The following is a 26,133-nucleotide window of genomic DNA, read 5'->3' as shown; positions in this document are numbered from 1 at the left end:
GGAAAAAAAACTTAAATACTGGATTATATAAAGTGAACAAACCTATAACTTATAGGCATTCCTGAGGGAGAAGAAGAAAAAGAAAAACATATTTGATGGGCAAACTTAGGAAAATTTATCAGATCTTGCTAGGAGTGTTGTTATCATATATAAGAAATTCAGAGGACACTTGGAAGATACTATACAAGTTGAACATCACCAAAGCATATTGTCTTCAGACTATCTAAAGTCAATGTGAAAGAAAAAATCTTAAAAGCAGCTAGAAAGAAGCATCACATTACCTATTAAGAAAATACCATCAGAATAGGTCTGCATTTCTGAAACCCCATAAACTCAAAAAGATAAGGGCACTGTTTGTGGAGTTCTTTAAAAAAATGCCATCCATGAATATTATATCCTGACACAAGTAATTTCATAAATGAAGGAGAACTAAAGTCTTTCCCAGATAATCAAATGCTAAGGGAATTCATCAACACTAGAACAGCCCTGCAAGAAAAGCTCAAAGGAGTCCTAAACATGGATACAAAAGGATGATCCTTGCCATCATAAAAACACATGTAAGTACAAATCTCACAGATTCTATAAAGCAATTACATAATTGAGACTACAAAGCAACTAGCTAGCAATATTATGACAGGAACAAAATTTCACATATAAATATTAACTTTGAACATAGATGGCATACATTTTCCACTTAAAAGATAGACCGGCTAATTGAATTACAAAAAACAAAAGACCCAACTATCTGCCGTCTTCAAGACACTCACATAATTGGTAATGACACAGTCTTAAAGTAACGTGGTAGAAAAAGCTATATCATACAAAAGAAAAACAAAAGTGAACAGGAGTAGCTTTTCTTATGTTACATAAAAGAGATTAAACCAACAATAGTAATAAAAGACAAAGAAGCACACTATATAATGAATAAAGGGTTCAATGCAACAAGAATATTTAACTATCATAAATTCTTATGCACCAGAGCATCATATTCATAAAATGAAGTATTTGGCCAGGCGTGGTGGCTCACACCTGTAATCCCAGCACTTTGGGAGGCTGAGGCAGGCGGATCACTTGAGGTCAGGAGTTCAAGACCAGCCTGGCCAACATGGCAAAACCCCATCTCTAATAAAAATACAAAAAAAATTAGCCAGGTGTGGTGGTGCACACCTATAATTCCAGCTACTCAGGAGGCTGAGGCAGGAGAATCGCTTGAACCCAGGAGGCAGAGGTTGTAGTGAGCTGAGATGGTGCCACTGCACTCCAGCCTGGGTGACAGAGTGAGACTCCATCTCCAAGACAAAAAAACTGAAGTATTCATAAAACAAATACTATTACATTAGCCCTACAAAAAGAGACTGGCAGCAATACAATAATAGTGGGGGACTTTGACAGCACTATCACCAGTCATTACATGACAGCGTTATCAATAAGGCAGAAATCAACAAAGAAACTTTGGACTTAAACTGAACTCTAGACCAGGTGGACCTGATAGACATTTAAGGATTATTATACCCAACAACTTCAGAATATACATTTTTCTTATCTGTGCATAGAACATTCTTCAAAAATAATTACATATTTGCCTATAAAGTTAGTCTCAATAAGTTCAAAAATCAAAATAACAGCAAGTATCTTCTGGGACCATAGTGGAATAAAATTGGAAATCAATACCAAGAGGAACTATCAAAACTGTATAAGTACATGGAAACTAAACAACTCGCTCCTGAATAACTTTTGGGCAAACAACAAAATTGAGGCAGAAATAAAAAAAAAAAATTCAATGCAAATGAAAAGAGACACACAACATACCAAAACCTACAGGAGAGAGCAAGCTCAGTGCTAAGAAAAAATTTTTAGTGTTGAATGTCTACATTCAAAAGATAGAAGGATCTCAAGTTGATGACCTAATGTTGCACCTCAAGGAACTAAAAAACAAGAACAAATAAAACCCAAAGCTAGCAGAAGAAAAGAAATAATAATGATCAGAGGAGAAATAAATGAGACTGAAATAAAAAACATAATACAAAGGATCAGTGAAATGAAAATTTGGTTCTTTGAAAGAATAAACAAAACTGATAGACTTCTAGCTAGATTAACCAAGAAATAAAGAAGATTCTAATAAATATAATCAGAAATGATAAAGGTGACATACAACTGATACCACAGAAATGTAAAGGATCATGAGACTACTATGAACATCTCTATGCAAACAAACTAGAAAACCTAGAGGAAATGGATGTATTCCAGGAAATGATTTCCTGTTTTCCAATCTGGATGCCTTTACTTTCTCTCTTGCCTGGTTGATTTGGTTAGGACTTCCAATACTATGTTAAATAGGGGTGGTGAGAGTGGATATTCCCCATGTTGTTCTATTTCTTAGGGGAAATGCTTTCAACTTTTCCCCATTCAATATGATGTTGGCTGTGGGTTCATCATATATGGCTCTTATTATTTTGAGGTAGTTTTTTTTTGATGCCTAGATTTTGAGGGTTTTTATCATGAAGGGATGTTGGATTTTATCAAATGCTTTTTCTACATCTATTGATATTATCATATGATTTTTGCTTTTAAATCTATTTATGTGGTAAATCACATTTATTGGTTTGTGTATGTTCAATTATTTTTGGATCGCTGCGCTAAAACCCGTGTGATCATGATATATTTTCTTTTTGATGTGCTTCTGGATTTAGTTTGCTAACTTTTTTTAAAAATTTTATTATTATTATATTTTAAGTTTTAGGGTACATGAGAATTTTTGCATCTGTGTTCATCAGTGACACACTGGCCTGTAGCTTTTGTTGTTGTTGTGTCCTTGCCTGATTTTGGTACTAGAGTAATAATTTTTTTTAAATGAGTTAGGAAGGAATCCTTAGTCCTCTATTTTTAGGAATAGTTTTAGTAAGACTTGTGTCAGCTCTTTGTACATTTGGTAAAACATAGCAGTGAATCCATCCGCTCCTGGGCCTTTCTTTTTCTTGGAAGATTATGAATTAATGGTTTAATTGCATTATATGTTATTTGTCTGTTCAGGATTTTTATTTCTTTCTGGTTCATTCTTAAATGTCTTAGTTATGTTATCAGTAATAATTATGATAATCATGTTAAATTGTGTGTCACAAAAATAACCAAATTTCCTTGTCAAATAATGCCTTTATCTGTGACTATTCTAAGACTTTTGTCATCTATAGACAATTGTTAGCTTTTACTTTGATTCTTCTACAGTCCAAATTTACTTCTTTAACACAATTTGTAAAAAAAGACTCAAATATAGGTTTCTAATAATTTAAAAAATCATAACATTGGACTCATAAAAAACTTCTAGCACTCTCATTAAAAAGCTGATGTGTTCATCAGGACTGCTAACCCAACATTCAGCAAAACACTAAACTGATGGAGGACTAAAATAATTTTTAAATTTTACTTAAAAGATTACTGATCCTTTTCGTTTTGTTTTCCAGAGGGGAGAAAATCTTTTTCTTTTGAGATATTTATAGCTTTTAACAATTGAATAAAAATTGTTACAAATAAACAATTGTTTATTTGTAAGCAAAATTTGAAACATATTTCTTTCTCTCTACCTAATTTTTGAAGAATTTAAGAACCATATGTGAGAATTCTTAATTTATGGCAATTTAATTATTTACATAAGTTCAATAAAAATCTGTTCTCTTTTATAATAGGAAACAATTAGAGATACCGGTTATTTTGCCAAGGCTTTGACTAAAATGACATGTTTTCAGAAATGATCAGACTACTTTAAAAAATTAAAGTTGACTTATAGAGTTGATAAAAGTCCCTTAAAAATGGCCTTGTACCTTGTCTATGCAATTTCTTTACAAAGTTACTGAACTGTAATAAATAAGAAATGTCACTTTCTAATAGGCCCAGAAACACCAAGTTATTCTGATACTTCAAAAAGAGAAAAATTTACCCAATTCATACAGGTATCTACAGGCATAGATAAATCATTGACTGGAGTAATCTGAAGAGACTTTTAAAATTTTAACCTGAGATTCCTTATTAAAAAGTTTCAGCAAAGCCAACTTAAAAGAGCCTATATGGCCAATCACCATTTTTGCTGTATTTTATGCAAATAATCAGGCCATGTATAAAAAGATTAAAACTTACTTTGCCAATAAATTTTTTACTATTATTTTTTCTTTAATAAAAGTGAGAGACTGGAAACAATCATGGTACACAGAAGTATAGGCTGGGCACGGTGGCTCATGCCTGTAATCCCAGCACTTTCGAGGCCGAAGCAGGCGGATGATGAGGTCAAGAGGTCAAGACCATCCTGGCCAACATGATGAAACCCCATCTCTACTAAAAATACAAAAATTAGCTGGGCATGGTGGCATGCACCTGTAGTTCCTGCTATTCAGGAGGCTGAGGCAGGAGAATCACTTGAACCTGGAGGTGGAGGTTGAAGTGAGTCGAGATTGCGCCACTGCACTCCAGCCTGGGTGACACAGCAAGACTCCGTCTCAAAAAAAAAAAAAAAAAGTATACTACACTTGTTTTTAGATTCTAGCCTTGTCCATTATATTTGGACTTTTACTATTTGTCTACAATTTATTTAGACTAGATTGTACATTCATTCCTGACTATAACATTTCTTACCACACACCCTCTGTCTGACTGGTTTTCTGAGCTTTTCTCATAGGTACTCCAAGATTTTTACTTCACTTTACAAGGGGTCTTAAAGTTTGGATTCACAGTTCTGTTAATAGGGCTTATAATTTACCTCACAGTTCACTGTTCAATTAAATGTTACACTAAAATAATAGATAAAAATACCAAATTTGTTTATACTATACCCCTGACTAGGCACTCAGAAATATTTAGAGTTACTACCTGAGAATTTCATTCCTCTAATCCTGACTCACACCATGGCTATGCCCCTTGCCAAGAAAAAAAATCTAGAGCAGTCTTTGCCAAATTTGGACCATATTAATTCTTACACCTCAAGATTGAAAAAGAGAACAAGCCTAGGGAAAACTAAAACTCTTCCCAAGAACATTTTATAAAGTTAAGGGGAAAAATAAAATACAAATAGGCTTACAATATAATCAGCAGTAATCATTAAGACAGTTTACCCTTCAGCCCATTTTCTTGTATTAAGTTGCTGCTTACTTCCCCAGGATAATGCAGCCCTTGTCACAAGACTCTGTTCCTTTTCTGTACTATAGATAAAATCTGAGACATTACAAGATAATGAGTTTTCTGTTGGATTTTCTTCTTTAGGTTCCACTTACCGATAAAACTACCATTGCCAGCTAGTCTAAAGGGCACAGCAAGGAGCTGAATCATAAAAAAATAGTTTCTACATCCTGATAATTTCATCATCCTCCTTATCTCTGTTCACTGATGACATGATATTATGCCTAGAAACCCTAAGACTCTTCCAAAAGACTCCTGACTTTGATAAATGACTTGAGCAGAGTTTCAGGATACAAAAATCAATGTACAAAAAATCAGAGACATTTCTATACACCAATAACATTCAATCTGAGAACTAAAACAGGAACTCAATCTCATTTAAAATTGCCATGCAAATATATATATGTGTGTGTGTGTGTGTGTGTGTGTGTGTGTATATATATATATATATATAGGCATACATTTAACCAAGAAGGTAAAAGATCTCCACAAGGAGAACTATAAAATACTGATTAAAGAAATTGCAGATGACACAAACAAATAGAAAAACATTCCATGCTTTTGGAACTGAAAATATTATTAAATTGATCATACTTCCAAAGCAATCTACAGTATCAATGCAATTTCTATCAAATTACTAATGTCATTTTTCACAGAATTTGAAAAAATAATCTTAAAATTCATATGAAACAAACAAACAAAAAAAACAGCCAAATAACCCAAGCAATCTTAAGCAAAAAGAACAAAGCTGGAGGCGTCACAATACCTGACTGCAAATTATACTGTAAGTCTATAGTAACTAAAACTGCATGGTTCTGATACAAAAATAGATACACAGATCTATTAAACAGAATAGAGAACCCAGAAATAAAGCCACATATATATGACCAACTTATATTTTCCAATGTCAGCAAAAATAAACAATGGGGAAAGAAAGAAACAATGATAATAAACAATATCATTCAATAAATGGCACTGGAAAACGGGCTAGTCATATGCAGAAGAATGAAACTGGACCCATACCTCTCACCACATGCAAGAATTAACTCAAGATAGATTAAAGACTTAAATGTAAGACCTGAAAATATAAAAATAAATGTAAAAATTCTAAAAGAAAACTTAAGAAAGACTGCTCTGGACATTTAGCCTAAGCAAAGAATTTATGACTAAGACCTCAAAAACAAGTGCAACAAAAACAAAAATATACAAATGAGACTTAAACCAAAAAGCTTCTGCATAACAACAACAAAAAATTAACAGAGTAAACTGACAACCTACAGAATTGAAGAAAATAATTGCAAATTATGACTCAGACAAAAGATTAATCTCCAGAATCTACAAAGGACTCAAAAAACTCAACAACAACAACAAAAACAACCCCATTAAAAAGTAGATATGTTAGTCTGTTTGCATTGATATAAAGGAAAAACTGAGACTGGGTAATTTATTAAGAAAACAGTTTTATTTGGCTTGTGGTTCTGCAGGGTGTACATGAACCATAGTGCTGGCATCTGCTTCTGGTGAGGGCCTCAGTGAGCTAACAATCATGGCAGAAGGTGAAGGGGAGCCAGCATGCCACATGGTGAGAGAGTGAACAAGAGAGAGAATGGGGAGGTGCCACATTCTTTTAAACAATCTCGTGTAAACTCAGAGAAAGAACTCACTCATTACCGTGAGGTGAGCACCAAGCCATTCATGAGGGATCTGTCTCCATGACTCAACCACTTCCCACTATGCCCCATTTCCAACACTGGGGATGGAATTTCAACATGAAATTTAGAGGGGACATACATCCAAACTATTATCAGTGGGCAAAGGATATGAACAGACACTTCTCAAAAGAAGTCATACAAGTGGCCAATAAACATGTAATAAAAGGTAAACATCACTAATCATCAGAGAAATGCAAATTAAAACCACAATAAGATAACACATCACACCAGTCAGAGTGGCTATTATTAAAAAGTCAAAAAACCACAGATGTTGGTGTGGATGTGGAGAAAAGAGAATGTTTGTACACTATGGGAGTGTAAATTAGTAAAACCTCTATGGAAAACAGTAGGAAGATTTGTCAAATAACTAAAAATAGAACTACTATTCGACCCAGCAATCTCACTACTGGGTATCTACGCAAAGGAAAGAAGTTATTATATCCAAAGGACACCGGCACTCACATGTTTCTTGCAGCACTATCCACAATAGCAAAGTCATGAAATCAACGTAAGTGTACATCAATGGATGATAGGATTAAACATATATACACTATGGAATTCTATGCAACCATAAAAAAGAATGAAATTATGTTTTCTGCAGCTACATGAGTAAAGTTGGGGGCCATTATTCTAAGTGAAATAACTCAGAAACTTAAAAATCATACATCACTTATTCTAACTTTTAAAGGGGAGCTAACAAATGAGTACACATGGACATAAAGATGTAAATAATAGAAACTGAGGATTCTGAAAATGGGGAGTATGGGAGGGGGAGCATGAGGGTTGAAAAATTACCTATTAGGTACAATGTTCACTCTTTGGGTGACTGGTATACTAGAAACCCAAACCTCACCATTATGCATTATATCCACTTAACAAACATGCACATATATCCCCTGAATCTAAAATTTAAAAAGATAAAAATTAAAAATACATTAACTGAAGGTGGCTAAGAAAATGGTTTGTGAGTATGTAATATATAACAGAGCAGCTGGTCCGATCTCATATCCCTTCTTTTCCCTTTTTTTTTTTTTTTTTTTTGAGACAGAGTCTTGTTCTGTGGCCCAGGCTGGAGTTCGTTGGCTTGATCTCAGCTCACTGCAACCTCCACCTCCTAGTTCAAGCAATTCTCCTGCCTCAGCCTCCCAAGTAGCTGGGATTACAGGCATGCACCACCATGCCTGGTTAATTATTGCATTTTCAGTAGAGATGGGGTTTCGCCATGTTAGCCAGGCTGGTCTCAAACTCCTCGGCTAAAGCAATCCACCCACCTCGGCCTCCCAAAGTGCTAGGATTACAGGCATGAGCCACTGTCCCTGGACTTCATATCCCTTCTATTCCAATTAAGGAGAGCTTAGGGAGGGAGGGTATTCAAAATCCCTTGAGTACCAACTGTTGGTATAAGTTATTTATTGTGAGTAGGATTCAAAAAATATGCTTAATAAATGCTAGCTAGCAAAAACTGTTTCATCAGAGTGTGGAGTAAGTTTAGGGTTTTGTTAAAATCATTTCTCATGGTATGAGTGTTAGCAGAGAGTTTGCTGTATAACAAAGCAGGCATTGATAAAGAAGTTATCTCATGGATTCATTAGTTGAATAATGCCCCACCCACTTTTGCTCCTCGGTTGCCAGACTTCAAACTTGTCAGAAGATGGTGATGAGAGCAGAGATTCTGGTATCAAAAATGGAGCGAAGTGGTAGACCTGAGCACTAACCTCTTGATGATAGAGCTAGGTACTATTTATTTTACTCCTCAACCTCTCCAAATGATCAATGGGCCTAAATTCCCCAGACCCTAGGCAGATGGCACTGTGACCGTAGCTAGAGCAAGTGCTCATACAGGGATGCAGGCATTATCATTCTTTTCCAATAAATCAAGAATTTTGTATTCTGTGAAATAAAAATCAAGTGTGTATGAGAACAGTCATTAATGTTGGCTACATACTAAAGAGTCAAATCTAGCTAGATGTGTAGTGGCATCAGAAAAACATATTGGGAGAGGCATTAAGATCATCCGCATTATTATGTTTTGTTTGATAAACTCTCTTCTTTGGGGAAGACACCTGTAAACATAAAGCAGGTTATTTAAAGCCAGCTAAAGATTGAATATACACAGCCAAATATCAGACAATCTTTGGAGTCCTTATGACTAAATTCACGACTTGCTGCTAACAAAGTTCGATTATTAACTATAGTTAGGGTTGGTAGATGGCAAGTATGCAGTGGCAAATCATGAATCACTGCTCATCACAGATCTAGGCTCTTTAATAAGTACAGTTGGCATTTCAATTAATAATATTTTGGCTGTCATAAGGGAAAAGGGTTGACTAGATGCAGCTATTATATGCCTCTCCATAAAATGACACCAAAATAGCAAGTAGATATTCATAGTTCAAATGAGTCATCTACAAGAGAACACCAATATTCGACAGAGAAAATACTGGAAGCAACAAAGTCAAAGAATGAAAGGGAAATGAGGCAGCCTTCTCAATTTGGATTGACTGGGAGCTGGAAGAAGCCCTGGAGCTGATGGTGCTGCTGCTACAGTCAGGCCAGGGAGAGATAAGGGAAGCCAGACATTTCATACACCCAAAGAACAAATCGACTGCTGCTGCTGTGGGCTGTTGTGGGACTAAGATATGAGGCAACTGTATGTCCCATAGTTGCCTGTCTATGTTGCTGTCATTGAGAGTGGCCCCACCTTCCCTGGTTGTAGGCCCATAGCTGGTACCATTCAGAAAGCTTAGTCTTCAAAGGCCTGCATTCTGCCCTGGGGCCACTGCTACCAGAGCTGCCACAGGAGGGAGATGGAAGGCCAGGAACTTTCACATGTCCCAAGGACAAATACCACTGCTGCTACTGCAGAACCAATGCATAAGCAAACCATGAGCTCCACAGCTGCCTTCCTAGGCTGCTCCCACTGAGAGTGGCCCCACCCTCCCCAGAAGCAGACTCATAACACAGCCACTGCTGTCCCAACCTGAGCATTCTGCTAGTGACCTGGGGAGTATTCTGCCTCTGCCTATCATACATAGTGCCTGAACATACTACCAGGGGTCCTGATGACAAATCTGCTCACCAGCTTTCATCTGAACAGTACCCAAGCACACATTCTAAAGGCCTAGGGATTACCAGACCAGCTCACCATCAATGGCACTTGAACACTACTGCCAGGGTCTGAGGTCAGGACTATCCAACCTACCAATACCACCACTGCAGACACTAACCCATATGAGCCAGCTGCAGGTCAAGGGACTTGCCCATCCAGCCTGTTGCAGCCACTGACAATACCAACACCAACATGAATTGGTGTTCCATTGGGTTGTGCTACCACTGCTTATGCCATTATGCACACCACACCACTGCCCAGAGGCCCAAGAACCCATGCACAAGCCTGGCCTACTGCTGCCACTACTGGCATCTGAGAAAGCCACCTGGGGGCCCAAGAATTGGCCTGCCTGAATGTGTTAACACCAGAGCCAGCATACATTGCTCTATGGCTCAAGGTAAGGCATGCTTATCCCACCACTACCACCACTGGGACTCAAAGACTGGACTATCCAGCATCCTTGTACCCAGTAAGACTTTACCACATTCTTCACTAATAACTGTGTTCTAAGCCCTAAGCCACCAAGGAATTCAAAGATACCACTGACACTTTACAGCTGATCAAATCACAGATACTACAATATTGCATGCACTCAAAATTGAGGCCAAAGTTCTCTACCCAACCAACAACATATATAAATCTTCAGGAAAATGTCTTTCCCTACAAAAGTAAATTTAAAAAGTTGGAAGAAGCAACTACTACACCAGATGCACAGATATCAATGTAAGGATACAGGAAGCATAAAAAAGCAAGGAAATATGACACCTCCCAAAAATATAATTTTCTAACAACATATCCCAATCAAAAGAAATTCATGAATTCTCAGAAAAGTAATTCAAAATACTGAGTTTAAAGAAGCTCAGAAAGATAAATAAAAGTTATTAAAGCAATACAGAGAAATCAGAAAAACAAGTCAGGATATGAATGAGAAATTTTCCGAATAGCTATTTAAAAAAAATCAGAAATACTGAAAATGAAAAATTTATTAAATGAAATATAAACTACATCTGAAAGCTTCAATAATAAATAAGATTAAGCAGAAGAAAGAATCTCAAAACTTGAAGATGGGTGTTTTGAAATTGAATTATCAATGTCCCTGAGGGTGAAGAGAAAACAAGAGTTTAATTAAGATCCTATTTAAGAAAACAATAGATCAAAACTTTACAAGTCCAGCAACAGATTTACACACCCAGATACAGAAGGCCCAGTGATCCCCAAACAGCTACAATACCAAAAATTATCCACAGCATATTATAGTCCAACTATCTATAGTCAATATTCAAGAGAAAACTATATAAAACAGCAAGAAAAGCATATTGTCACCTATAAAGGAACTCCCATCAGACTAACACTGGGGTTCAGCAGAAAACTTTTAGGGCAGGAGAGAATGGAATAGCGTATTCAAAGTGCTTTAAAAAAAGACAAACTTCCTACTCAAGGATATCATACACAGCAAAATTATTCTTCATCAATAAAGGGGAAATGAAGTATTTCCCAGACAAGCAAACACTGATGGCCCTTCACTGGCCCTACAAGAAATGCTTAAGGGACTCCTAAATCTGGAAGTGAAAAGACAACATTTACTATCATGAAATCACATGAAAGTATAAAACTTACAGATAAACCAAACACACAAATGAAGAAGAGATACAACCCAAATTGTACCACTACAGAAAACTACCTAACCACAATAGCAAATGAAAGAAGAAAAAGAAAGGAACAAAAAATATACAACACAACCAGAAAACAACAATATGGTAGGAAGTAAACCTTACATATCAATAATAACCTTGAATGTAAATGGATTAAATTCTCCACTTAAAAGATATAGACTGGTTGAATGGATAAAGAAACGTGATCTAAATATATACTGCTGACAAGAAACACCCTTTACCTACAAAGACATATATAGACTCAAAGTGAAGTGCTGGAAAAAGATATTCCAAACAATAGGAAACCAAAAGCGAGCAGGAGTAGCTATGCTTACGTCACATAAAATCAATTTTAAGTCAAAAACAGTAAAAAAACAAAGAAGGCCATTATATAATGACAAAGAGATTGTTCAAGCAATAGGAAATAACAATTCTAAATATATATACACCCAACACTAAACCACCCAAATTCATAAATCAAGTATTACCAGATCTAAAGAGAGAGGTACACTTCAATACAATAATAGTAGAAAATGTTAATACAGTAGATTTAAATTGCACTTTTAATAGAAACAGTAGATTTAAACTTTACTTTTGACCAAATAGACCTAACAGACATTTACAGGACATTTTATCCAAAATTACAGAATATACATTCTTCTCATCAGCAAATGGAACATTCTTCAGGATAAACCATAGTTTGGGACACAAAATAAGTCTTAACAAATTTTTTATAAAATAGAAATCACACTAAGCATATTCTCAGACTACAATAGAATACAACTAGAAATCAGTAAGAGGAACTTTGGAAACTATACAGATACATGAAGATTAAAAACATGCTTCTGGATGACCGACCATTGGGCCAATGAAGAAATTAAGATGGAAATCAAAAAATTTCTTGAAATAAATAAAAATGGAAATACAAAAATACCCAAACTTGTGGGAGACAGCAAAAGCAGTGCTAAAAGGGAAATTTATAACAATATTTACATTTAAAAAGTAGAAAGATTTATAATAAACAACCTAATGATGCACCTCAAGGAGTTAGGAAAGCAAGAGAAAGTGAAATCCAAAATTATCAGAAGGAAAGAAATAGTAAATATCAGATCAGAGCTCAATGACATAGAGATTGTCACAGCTATAATAACCCAAACAGCATGGTATTGTTATAAGAGCAGACACATAGACCAATGGATCAGCGAGTCCAGAAGTAAATCCATGTATTTATTGCCAACTTATTTTTGATAAAGGCATTAAGAACATATGCTGGGAAAGGATATCCTCTTCAATAAACGGTTCTGGGAAAATTAGATGTACATATGTAAAATAATGAATCTGGACTGCTCTCTCTCTCCATACAGAAAAATTAACTCAAGATCCATGAAAGACTTAAACATTAGACCTGGAACTGTAAAAATACTAGAAAAGAACATAGAAAATACACTTCAAGACATCAATCTTACAAACATTTCATGGCTAAGACCCCAAAAGCACAGAGAACTATAACAAAAATAGACAAATGTGACTATTAAACTAAAAAGCTACATAGCAAGGAGACAATCCGTTGAGTGAAGAGACAACCTGTTGAATGGGAGAAAATATTTGCCAGCTATTCATGCAACAGAGGCTAATATCTGAAATATACAAGAAACTCAAACAACTCAACATTTAAAAAAAATCCTATTAAAAAGTGGGCAAAGGGCCGGGCATCGTGGCTCATGCCTGTAATCCCAGCACTTTAGGAGGCCAAAGCAGGTGGATCACAAGGTCAGGAGATCGAGACCATCCTGGCTAACACGGTGAAACCCCGTCTCTACTAAAAATACAAAATATTAGCCGGGCATGATGGCAGGTGCCTGTAGTCCCAGCTACTCGAGGGGCTGAGGCAGAAGAATGGTGTGAACCGGGGAGGCTGAGCTTGCAGTGAGCTGAGATCACGCCACTGCACTCCAGCCTGGGTGACAGAGCAAGACAACGTCTTAAATAAATAAATAAATAAATAAATAAATAAATAAATAAATAAATAAGTGGGCAAAGGACAATAGACATTTCTCAAAAAGAAATGATCAAGTGGTATATGACAAAATACTCAGTATTGCTAACCAGCAGGGACATGAAAATTAAAACCACAATGAGGTATTACTTTACCCCAATTAAAATGGCTCTTACTAAAAAGACAAAAAAAATTTAATAGATGCTGATGAGGATGTGAAGAGAAGGGAACTCATACACTCTTGGTGGGAATGAAAATTAGTATAACCACTATAGAAGACAGAATGGAGATTTCTCAAAAAATCAAAAATAATACTACCATAAGATTCAGCAATCGCACTACTGGGTATTTATCCAAAGAAAAAGAAATATGTGTATCAAAGGGATACCTACCTGCGCTTGCATGTCTTTGCAGCACTATTCAAAATAGCAAAGATATGAAATCAACCTAATTGTCCATAAATATGTAAGTGGATTTTTTAAAAATACAGTATATCTACACAAAGGAATACTGTTTGGCCATAAAAATAATAAAATTAGGGCATTTGCAGTAACATGGATGGAACTGGAAGTTGTTACATTAAGTGAGATAAGCCAGACACAGCACAACAGATACTATATGTTTTCATTCATACGTGGGAGCTAAAAAAGTTGATCTCATGGAGACAGAGAATAGAACTATAGATGCCAGAGGCTGGGAAGGGTGGGATTGGGGGTGGTAAACCAAAGTTGATTAGTGGGCACAGGTATACAGTTAAATAGAAGAAATAAGCCCCAATATTCAAAAGCACAGTAGGGTGATTATAGTTAGCAACAAATGTATTGTATATTTCCAAGTAGCTAGGAGAGAGGACTTGAAATGTTACTAACACATAGAAATGATAAATACTCAAGGTGATGGATACCCAAAATCACCTGACTTGGTCATTACCTATTCTACATATGTAACAAATACTAAAATACAGATATGTGAAGCATTTTGTTTCAATAAAACACTTTGTGCTAAGATTAATGAAAACTGGACTTTTAAATTTCCTCACACACTGATTTTTCAAGTACATGAGTCAAATCCATTTCCAAGATGTAATTTCCTATTGATATTGATACTTTCATAGAAATCAACTAATGTGAATGCATTCAATTGCAATGATTAGAGAGAAAAATCAGTATTTTAAGATATTGAAACTCAAAAAAATAATACTGCCTCAAATAGATGAGCAGATGAAAAGTGTTGCAATTTCTGAAAGCCCACACCCAATTATGGTCTGATCAAGCTGCATTGGCAAGAAAATTCCACTCTTAGAGGATTGATTCCTTTTAAAGAGATTTAATCTCTTTGGACTCATTTAACTACAGAGCACCACTCTTTAAAAATGCGAATATATCAAATACAATAATAAATCTGCGAACTGTCGGCTTATATTTTATTTCATGATGCCATTTCTATAATGGGATACAGAAGGAAATCACTGATAAGTTCTTATAACAGAAAAGATAAAAGAAATGAAATTTGAAGAGTAATTTCTACTTTCAAATACTTTCAGTGCTTGTACAGATAGAGTTCAGCAATGATTCAATGTCAACATTTCAGTGGATATAATCAATAGGAAATGGTTCAGAAAGTAACAGGCCATGCATGATTATGGCATTGCTAAATATGCAAGGAGGAAAGGTAAGTTAGTTTTGTGTTTCTGATGGTGTAATTATAAGATGTAGGGAATCTTATACCAAAATAAATATGTAAATAAAATACCTTTCCTGAAGAACTTTATTAATCTCTCAATATATCTTTTCAGTCTTAATTCATAGCTAATTCAGTAAATTTAAAATAATTAGAAAACAGTCTTTCATGGCAGTTACAATTCAAATTAAGAGACAAGGAAGATGAGATTCATGGAAGTGATCCATCATTAGCCTACTATGGATAGCATTAATAACTTCATAGGTCAATCATTTTTAGTGATTCTAACGCAGCCAGAGAATATCAGAACAAGTTATCACTGTTATTTTTTATTTTATTTTATTTATTTATTTATTTATTTATTTGTTTATTTTTGAGACAGAGTCTCACTCTGTCACCCAGGCTGGAGTGCAGTGGTGTGATCTTGGCTTACTGGAACCTCTGCCTCCTGGGTTCAAGTGATTCTTGTGCCTCAGCAACCCAAGTAGATGGGATTATAGTTGTGCACCACCACACCCAGCTAATGTTTGTATTTTTAGTAGAGACACGGTTTTGGCATGTTGGACAGGCTGGTCTCCAACTCCTGGCTTCAAGTGATACGCCCACCTTGGCCTCACAAAGTGCTGGGATTATAGGTGTGAGCCACCATGCCCAGCCTCTGTTATTTTTTTATACCACTATTTAGTCATTTATAGTATTATTGGGGTTTTACATGAATTTTTGGAGAAATAAATTACATAAACATTCATATAAACTTTTTGGGATCCCTGAGGATTCTTTGTGTGTGTGTGGTGAGAACACTTAATAAGAGCTTAGCAAATTTCAAGTACACAATACAGTACTGTTAACTATAGTCACATTATTGTACATTAGATCTCCAGAGCCTATTCATCTTGCATAACTGAAATTTTGTATCCCCAGACCAACATCTCCCCCTTACTCCCTTCACCACAGCCCAGCAACCACCACTCTACTCTCTGCTTCTTGAGTTCAAATATTTTAGGTTCCATATAGAAATAAATAATGTAGTATTTATCTTTCTGTGGCTGGCTTACTTCACTTTGCATAATGTCAAGTGATGTACAAAAGTTAACTCAATGGAATAAGACCTACACACATTTCCAAAAATCATGAAACTACTAGAAGAAAACATAGGGAAAAAGCTTATTAACATTGGTCTAGACAATGACATTTTGGCTATGACACTGAAAGCATAGGCAACAAAAGCCAAAACTAGAAAAGTGGGATTGCATCAAACTAAAAGCATCTGCTTTTTAGCAGTTTTTTTAGTTATTATTTATTTATTATTATTATGATTTGAGATGGAGTCTTGCATTATCGCCAGGACTGGAGTGTAGTGGTGTGATCTTGGCTCACTGCAACCTCCCTCCCAGGTTCAAGCGATTCTCCTGCCTCAGCCTCCTGAGTAGCTGGAAGTACAGGCACCTGCTGCCACACCCAGCTAATTTTTTGTATTTTTAGTAGAGATGGGGTTTCATCATATTGGCCAGGCTGGTCTCGAACTCCTCGTGATTCCCCTGCCTCGGCCTCCCAAAGCGCTAGGATTATAGGTGTGAGCCACCACACCCGGCTAGCAGTTTTAGTAGTTAAGTAGTTCAGTAGTTTAGTGGGTTTTGGTAGTTTTTCATCTGAACAGCAAATGAAACAATCAACAGAATGAAATAGAAACTTATGGATTGGGAAAAAATGTATGCAAGCCATACATCTGATAAGAGCTTAATATCCAAAATATGTAAGAAACTGTTACAACTCAACAGTTGAAAAAAAACAAAACCTCAAATAATCTGATTAAACAATGAGCAACAGACCTGAGTAGATACTTTTCCAAGGAAGGCATACAAATGGCCAACAGGTATATGAAAAGGTGCTGTCATCACTAATCATCATGGAAATGCTATTGAAAACCACAATGAGGTATAGTCTCCCACCTGTTAAATTGTCTATCATCAAAAAGATAAAAGATACATATTGGCAAGAATATGAGGAAAGAGAACATTTGTACACAGTTGGTGGGAGAGTAAATTGGTACAGCCATTATGGAAAACAGTATGGAGGTTCCTCAAAAATATAAAAATAGATCTATAATAGAGCCAACAATCTCACTTTTGGGGATAAATCCAAAGAAAGAAAATTAGTATATTAAAGAGACATTTGTACATCTGTTGATTGCGGTACTACTCATCATAGCCAAGACATGAAATCAACCTAAGTGTCCATCAGTGGATGAATGGATAAAGAAAATGTGGTTACACACAAATACACATGCACACACACACACACAGAGTAGAATATTATTCAACCTTAAAAATGAGTTTATTGGATAAAAGATAATTTGGTAATGAAGTTTGACTAGATAGGAAAAACTAAAAGACTTTCTTACCTAATAAAGGCATCAATCATTTTCAACTTACATAATGTTTAGCTGGACACTTAACTTTCTGCATCTACAGATCTCAACAGAATACTATACAAAGACCTCCAAATGAATATACACTTTTTCTTTTCGTGGACAAAAGGAACAGAGTGCTCCTGAGAGTCTCCTACCTGTGGTTCTTTGATAGGTGCTGTGGAGCTAGAGAAACATGAGACAGATGCACCACCAAAAGGAGAAATACTATATAACTTAGTGCCAGATGCTATATATATACCTCAGTGTTCTGGAAAGTTAAGGAAGAAGCAAATCAAACTAAAGGAGATCAAAGGGATGAGATAAGCTGAGTTTTGGAGAACTGATACAATTTATCAAGACAAAAAGGAAAAAAGAAGAGCAATATGACATGACATAAAATAATCAGCCCTTGTTAGTGACCTAGAAGATAATATTTGTGTTTTTTCTCATAACGCCGTCTCTTTCAGAGGATATTCACTGCAGGGTATTTCCTTACACCCCAAAAGAGGGGTGCTATATAAGGATATGACCTAGTCATGAAATCTCTACTTAAGAATGTACAGTGCTTATTTCTAGATGTTATCTGGAAGTCTAACTGAAAAGCTCTCAAATCAATAGGATAAGTTTTGATTATTAATTAGCATTTTCATGACATCTTAGTGAATGCTTCCATTGTGCTTTATTTAATAAATTACTGATTTTATTGCCCCCTTTATTCATTGGTAATTTAAAGAAGTTTATAATGTTAATTTCTTGTGTTTTTCTAAAGATTAAATTCAAAGTACTGTTGTACAAATAAGCAGAGCTAGAACTATCACAGATGAGAAAGGAATTGGCTGAATATCTTTATCCTTAATGCCGCAGTGTTATATGTGTACTTAAAGCAATTTGCGCATTAAACAGAAACTATTAGAGCAGCAAAAATTCTGCCAATATCAGCAGAAAGCATTAGTTTGGAGTACAATCTTTCTTCTAAATTTTGGCTAAAGCTTTTTATTTTTTATTTTTTGTAAAGCTAATTCTACACTTTAAAACAGTGGTTTAGAGTATTATCTCCAGAGTGTTTCTTGCTCCATAACTTAATGGATCTTTCTGTTTCCACATCTGTAAATTAGAGGTAAAAATAGCATCAAACTTATAGGCCTTGTGGCAATTAAAGAAGTTAAGATATGTAATGTATTTAGAAATACCTAAAGTATTTAAAGGAGTGCGAATATGTGAAGTGTTATACAGTGCTAATATGGGGCTGGCATATATTTAACACCCTATAAGTATTTGCTATTATTTTTGTGGTAGTTGTTGCTGCTGTCATGACCAAACTATAAATCAACAAGAAGAGACCAAAGTCTTTACACTTTTAAGAAGACTGGTTCACACATGTTATTATGATAATAATTCAACAAAATAACTGATGCAGGCAAGATAAACAAATTACCCAGGCAGTAAACCTGTGTACAATCAATTTACTGACAGAAGACTGGTGGGCCCTGCAATTATTAATAATTATTAATAATTATCACAGTTATATACTTTTATGTGTTTGCTAGGCTGCATCTTTTCTTACATGTATAATTTTTTAGAGTATTGGTTGTTGTCATCTATATATCTCACGCTGAGTCAGTATCGGAGTTAGGTGGAGGCTCCTGTCAATTTTTCATCTGAACCTGCTGTGATCCTCTTTGTCTTTTCTCAGCAAATCTGTCAGTCGAAGGTAAAGGCTTCTTCCACCTATTTAGAAAATCCATTATGCTATCATACATAATACGTCAAGTTGAAGAAACCTACATAGTGTCTCACAGTTTTGGACTGGATATTATGAGACTTGAAATCTGGTTCCAGCACTTGTTGCCAATTACTCCTCATATCCTAAGTTAGCCATTTAAAGTGAGCTCACTCTGGCTTTTATGTATTGCGGAGATATAGTACAAGGTTTCTGTGGTCTTTTCCGCTCTAAAATTTTCATTCTAAGATTGTAGAAAAAAATTAATTAAAAATTAACAAACGGTATTTCTTTAAATTCTTAGTCAAAAATCTAGAAGAATATATCTGCAAAATTGTGTCCTGTTAGAATAGGTGGTAAGAATCACTAGGAAATAATGCAATTCCCAGATAAAGTTTCCTCTGTATTTAGAAGAAATAATCAGTCTATCAATTGACTAAACACAAATGTTTTATACAATAAATTAATATTAATCTTAGGAAATACTGAATTGACAGATTTGAACCAGGAACAAAATCCACTAGTGTTTATCAGTGTTATTAAATATTTCTCCTCATTAGATTTATTGTGACTATAGTAGAGTACCATTTTCTTTTTTTTCTGATAACACTTCTTTTCAGCAATTTTATTATAATTGATTCAATCTACATCATTTATAATTTATATTTAATTTATGATATTTTGGATTTCTAAATGTTTTAAAACATGCTTTATTCATATTTTAACAGCGTTAAAGTATAATTGATCTGCAATAAAATGTACACATATAAAGTGTACAATTCAATGTTTTAACGCATGTATACCCTTCTGGATCCTTTATCGCAATCAAGATAGTAAACATATCCATCACCTCTGAAAGTTCCTTTGTTCTCCTTTATAATGAGAGATTAGAACCCACTGCAATCCTCTCTACAGGAAGCCCCTGATGTGCTTTCAGTTATATAGATTACTTTGCATTTTTTTGAGTTCTATATAAATGGGATCACACCATATGTACTGTTTTTTGACTAGCTTTTAAAACTCGTATCATTATTTCTAGATTCATCCACACTGTGTTTATCAGTAGTTTATTACATTTTATTGTATGGACATACTACAATTTGGATGATGGTCATTTGAGTTATTTCTAGTTTTTGACTATTGAATATAAAGGTTCTATGAATATTTGGGTACAAGTCTTTGTATGGACATATGTTTGTTTTTGTTTCTTTTAGGAGTATAATGGCTGAGTCATATGGTAGGTAGGTATATATTAAACTTTCTAAAAAAATGTCAAACTATTTTCCAAACAGGTAGGAGTCATGCCATTTTACATTCCCACCAGGAGTGTATGAGAGTTCCCATTCCTCCCTGTCACCAACTTCATCAGAAATCAGTTGCTCCCTCTTTCCCCACCTAGCGCTGCTGGGTCTAGAAGTCTCTGCCAAGCCGCAGACGTGGGCATTTGCTCTGCAGGATGTGGTTTGTTAAAATGGTTAAGAATAAGGCCTACTTTAAGAGACTCCAAGTGAAATTTAGAAGACAATGGGATGGTAAAACTGATTACTATGCTCAGAAACACTTGGTGATACAGGATAAAAATAAATAGAAAACACCCAAATGCAGGATGATAGTATAACAGATATCATTTGTCATATTGCTTATGCCTGTATAGAAGGGGATATGATAGTCTGCACAGCATATGCACACGAACTGCCAAAATATGGCATGAAGGTTGGCTTGACAAATTATGCTGCAGCGTATTGTACTGGCCTGCTGCTGGACCACAGGCTTCTCAATAGGTTTGGTATGGACAAGATCTATGAAGGCCAAGTGGAGGTGACTGGAGATGAAGGCCTTGCCAGAACTACTACTAGCAATAAACTTTTTGGCGCCCTGAGGGAGCTGTGAATGGAGGTTTGTCTATCCCTCACAGTACCAAACGATTCCCTGGTTATGATTCTGAAAGCAAGGAATTTAATGCAGGAGTACACCGGAAGCACATTATTGGCCAGAATGTCGCAGATTACATGTGCTACTAAGTAGAGGAAGATGAAGATGCTTGCAAGAAAGAATCCTCTCAATATATAAAGAACAGCATAATTCCAGACATGGAGGAGAGGTATAAGAAACTCATGCTGCTTTATGAGAGAATCCAGTCTATGAGAAGACACCCAGGAAATAAGTTAAAAGAGGTAGAACCATCCCAAAATGTCCCTTGCTCAGAAGAAAGATCAGGTAGCTCAAAAGAAGGCAAGCTTCCTCACAGCTCAGGAGCAGGCTACTGAGAGCTAAACCAAACAGTTTTCCATGAAGATTTTTCAGAAAGACGATAAACTTAAAAAAAAAATACCAACAGCAGTTGCCCATATGTGGATCTATTTCTGTAATCTCTACTCTGTTTCTTTGACCAAGTTATTTCTTTATGCCAATCCAATAGTCTTGATTATTGTAGCATCATAATAAACCTTGAGAGCAGATAGTGTTACTACTCCAAATCTGTTCTTTTTCAAAGTTGTTTTAGTGATTCTATATTTTTTTATTTCCATATGAGTTTTAAAATAAGCTTGAAAATTTCTTCAATTAAGACCTGCTAGGATTTGAACTGGCATTGTATTTAATCTATAGATAAGTTTGGGGAGAAATGACATCTTAATCATTTTGAGTCTTCTGTTGATGAACAAGTATAGCTCTCTATTTATTTATGTCTTATTTTTTTCTGCATGTTTTTTAGTTTTCCTGGTGAATTACATTGCCTGATTTCAAATATTAAACCAACATTGCATTACCGACATCATCTCTATTCGATCATGATTTCTGTCCTGGTATTTATACTTTCCTTTCTGCTATGTTGAGTTAATTGTCATGTCTTCTGGTGTCTTAAAGTGATCGTTGGTGTCATCAATTTGAGACATCTTTTCTTTAGTAATGTCAGCATATAGTGCTATAAATTCCTAAGAACTGCTTTAGTGTCATTCCTTAGTTTTTGCTATGTTTGTATTTTCATTTTCATTCAGTTCAAAATACTTTTTCATTTATTCTTTGATCCATGGGTTTTTTTGATTTTCAAATATTTGGGGACTGACTGAATTTTAAGTCTATCCTGTTTTAGTTAGAGAAATACATTGTGTGAGTTGAATCTTTTAAAATTCACTAAGACTTATTTTATGGCTTAGTATATATCGTATATATCTTGGTCAATGTTTCATGTATACTTGAAATGAATATGTGTTGTGCTATTGATGGATAGTACTACAAATGTCAATCAGTTTCCTCACATGTATGTCCTGATCAGTACTCTGATGAATACTTGAGGAGTACCTTATGTAAATATTTGGGGTTCTTTGTGTATCTTTCTCCTCTCCAGAGCTCTATTCTGTGAATTCCAAAAGCCTTGCTATCCCTGGGCTCTCATTTTCATTTCCTTACCTTACAGAGTTCACCAATTTCCATCTGGGCTCTCCTTTCTAGAGTTGTGGCTTAGAAATTCTCTGAAAGCAGGAAGGTGATGCAAATGTAGGGCTGTGTTTTTCATCTCTCTGGGTTCCTTGTACTTTATTGCCTAGTGTTTTGCAATTTTAAAAAAATGCTTGTTTCTCAGGAAGTTAAGGAGGGCAGATCACAAGGTCAAGAGATTGAGACCATCCTTGTGAACATAGTGAAACCCAGTCTTTACTAAAAATACAAATATTAGCTGGGCATGGTGGTGTATGCCTGTAGTCCCAGCTACTTGGGAGGCTGAGGCAGGAGAATCATTTGAACCCGGGAGGTGGAGGATGCAGTGAGCTGAGATCGCACCACTGCACTCCAACCTGAAGACAGAGCAAGACTCAAAAAAAAAAAAAGCTTGTTTCATATATTCTGTTTGTTTTTGTTGTTGCTTGTTATTGTTTCAGGCATGAGGGTACATCTAATTACTGTTCCTCTAACTTAGATAGAAGCAGAAGTCAAGTACACGTTCAAAATAAAAAATCTGCAGTGGTGTTTAAAAGATGACACAGGAAAAATGGCGTTTGAATCACTTGCTTGCGGTAATGTCTGTAATCAAAGTTCCACATTTAGGTTAAAATGCAGTTTTTAATTATTCTGTGAATCTTGTTTTCTGAAGTTTCAAATGTAGGTATAAAAACAATTCTTTTAGGTTGAAACACAAACATTAAGAAAATAAATTATTCCACTTGAAAAGAGGGATTTGTGTGCATTCCCCATAGCATAATCCAAAATCAAATGTGAGCTTTAAAGGGAATAATTGAAAGTTGAAGGCTCTCAACTTTGCCCCTCATATTTCCTCATTTTATTTACCAGAAAATAAGTTTTTTCTCAAAGATAGTGCTTCTTAGGAAAATATCAAGATTCATAAGGCATTTAGATAGTCTCTTTATAGAAGGACTATATCAGTCCCACGGTAGCTCAAATATACCATTGTATGATACAGTTCCTCCACCTAGACAAAATAAGGTCAATAATCTTTCATACCTTGAAAGAGGATGGGGTCCGGTTCCAAGATGGCCGAATGGGAACAGCATGGTCTGCAGCTCCCAGCGTGATCCATGTACAAGATGGGTGATTTCTGCATTTCCAAATGAGGTACCTGGTTCATCTCATTGGGACTGGTTGGACAGTGGGTGCGGCCCACGAAGGGCGAGCCAAAGCAGGGTGGGGCGTCACCTTACCCGGGAAGTGCCAGGGGTCTGGAGATTTCCCTTTCCTAGCCAAGGTAAGCCATGACAGACTGTACCTGGAAAAACGGGGCACTCCTGCCTAAATACTGCGCTTTTCCAACCGTCTTAGCAAACAGCACACCAGGGGATTATATCCTGTGCCTGGCTCGGCGGGTCCCACACCCACAGAACGTTGCTCACTGCTAGTGCAGCAGTCTGAGATTGACCTGCGACCTACGAGGCAGGAGCCTGGTGGGGGGGTGGGGGCATCCGCCATTGCTGAGGCTTGAGTAGGTAAACAAAGCAGCCAGGGAAGCTAGAACTGGGTGGACCCCACCACAGCCCAGCAAGGTCTGCTGCCTCTGTTAACTCCACCTCTAGGGGCAGGGCATAGCTGAACAAAAGGCAGGATAAACTTCTACAGACTTAAACGTCCCTGTCTGACAGCTCTGAAGAGAGCAGTGGTTCTTCCAGCACGGCGTTTGAGCTCTGAGAACGGACAGACTGCTTCCTCAAGTGGGTCCCTGACCCCTGTGTAGCCTAACTGGGAGACATCTCCCAGTAGGGGCTGATTGACACCTCATACAGGTGGGTGCCCCTCTGGGACAAAGCTTCCAGAAGAAGGATCAGGCAGCAATATTTGCTGTTCTGCAATATTTGCTATTCTGCAGCCTTTGCTGGTGATACCCAGGCAAACAGGGTCTGGAGTGGACCTCCAGCAAACTCCAACAGACCTGCAGCTGAGGGACCTGACTGTTAGAAGGAAAACTAACAAACAGAAAGGAATAGCATCAACATCAAGAAAAAGGACATCCACACCAAAACCCCATCTGTAGGTCACTAAGATCAAAGACCAACGGTAGGTAAAACCACAAAGATGGGGAGAAACCAGAGGAGAAAAGATGAAAATTCTTAAAACAAGAGCACCTCTTCTCTTCCAAAGTATCGCAGCTCCTCACCAGCAACAGAACAAAGCTGGACAGAGAATAACTTTGACGAGTTGACAGAAGTAGGCTTCAGAAGATCAGTAATAACAAGCTAAAGGAGCTAAAGGAGGATGTTTGAACCCATCACAAGGAAGCTAAAAACCTTGAAAAAAGATTAGACAAATGGCTAACTAGAATAATCAATGTAGAGAGACATTAAATGACTTGTTGGAGCTGAAAACCATGGCACGAGAACTATGTGACGCATGCACAAGCTTCAGTAGCTGATTCGATCAAGTGGAAGAAAGGGTATCAGTGATTGAAGATCAAATTAATGAAATAAAGCAAGAAGAGAAGTTTAGATAAAACAGAGTAAAAAGAACTGAACAAAGCCTCCAAGAAATATGGGACTATGTGAAAAAACCAAATCTATGTTTGATTAGTGTACCTGAAAGTGATGGGGAGAATGGAACCAAGTTGGAAAACACTCTGCAGGATATTATCCAGGAGAACATCCCCAACCTAGTAAGGCTGGCCAACATTCAAATTCAGGAAATACAGAGAACACCACACAAAGATACTCCTCAAGAAGAGTAACCCCAAAACACACAACTGTCAGATTCACCAAGGTTCAAATGAAGGAAAAAAATGTTAAGGGCAGCCAGAGAGAAAGGTCAGGTTACCCACAAAGGGTAACTATCAGACTAACAGCAGATCTCTCGGCAGAAACTCTACAAGCCAGAAGAGAGTGGGGGACAATATTCAACATTCTTAAAAGAATTTTCAACCCAGAATTTCATATCCAGCCAAACTAAGCTTCGTAAGTGAAGTAGAAATAAAATCCTTTACAAAGAAGCAAATGCTGAGAGATTTTGTCACCACCAGGCCTGCCTTAAAAGAACTCCTGAAGGAAGCACTAAACATGGAAAGGAACAACCAGAACTAGCCACTGCAAAAACATGCCAAATTGTAAAGACCACCAATGCTAGGAAGAAACTGCATCAATTAATGGGCAAAATAACCAGTTAACATCATAATGACAGGATCAAATTCACACATAACAATATTAACCTTAAATGTAAATGGGCTAAATGCCCCAGTTAAAAGAGACAGACTGGCAAATTGGAT

General features: G+C 36.2%; 1 protein-coding gene and 1 pseudogene across 4 annotated transcripts in view; one reads left to right on the top strand and one right to left on the bottom strand.

The window, feature by feature from the left end:
* SPAG16 (sperm associated antigen 16) overlaps positions 1 to 26,133 on the bottom strand; it is a 1,161,609-nt gene that overhangs the window by 110,775 nt on the left and 1,024,701 nt on the right. The gene's annotated exons all lie outside the window — the stretch shown is intronic.
* Positions 20,896 to 21,713, top strand: LOC129031786 (large ribosomal subunit protein uL18-like; annotated as a pseudogene).

This window comes from Pongo pygmaeus, chromosome 11, assembly GCF_028885625.2.
Source record: "Pongo pygmaeus isolate AG05252 chromosome 11, NHGRI_mPonPyg2-v2.0_pri, whole genome shotgun sequence".
NCBI lineage: Eukaryota > Metazoa > Chordata > Mammalia > Primates > Hominidae > Pongo > Pongo pygmaeus.
Note: the sequence above shows the minus strand (reverse complement) of the source record. Positions and strands in the feature narration are given on the sequence as shown.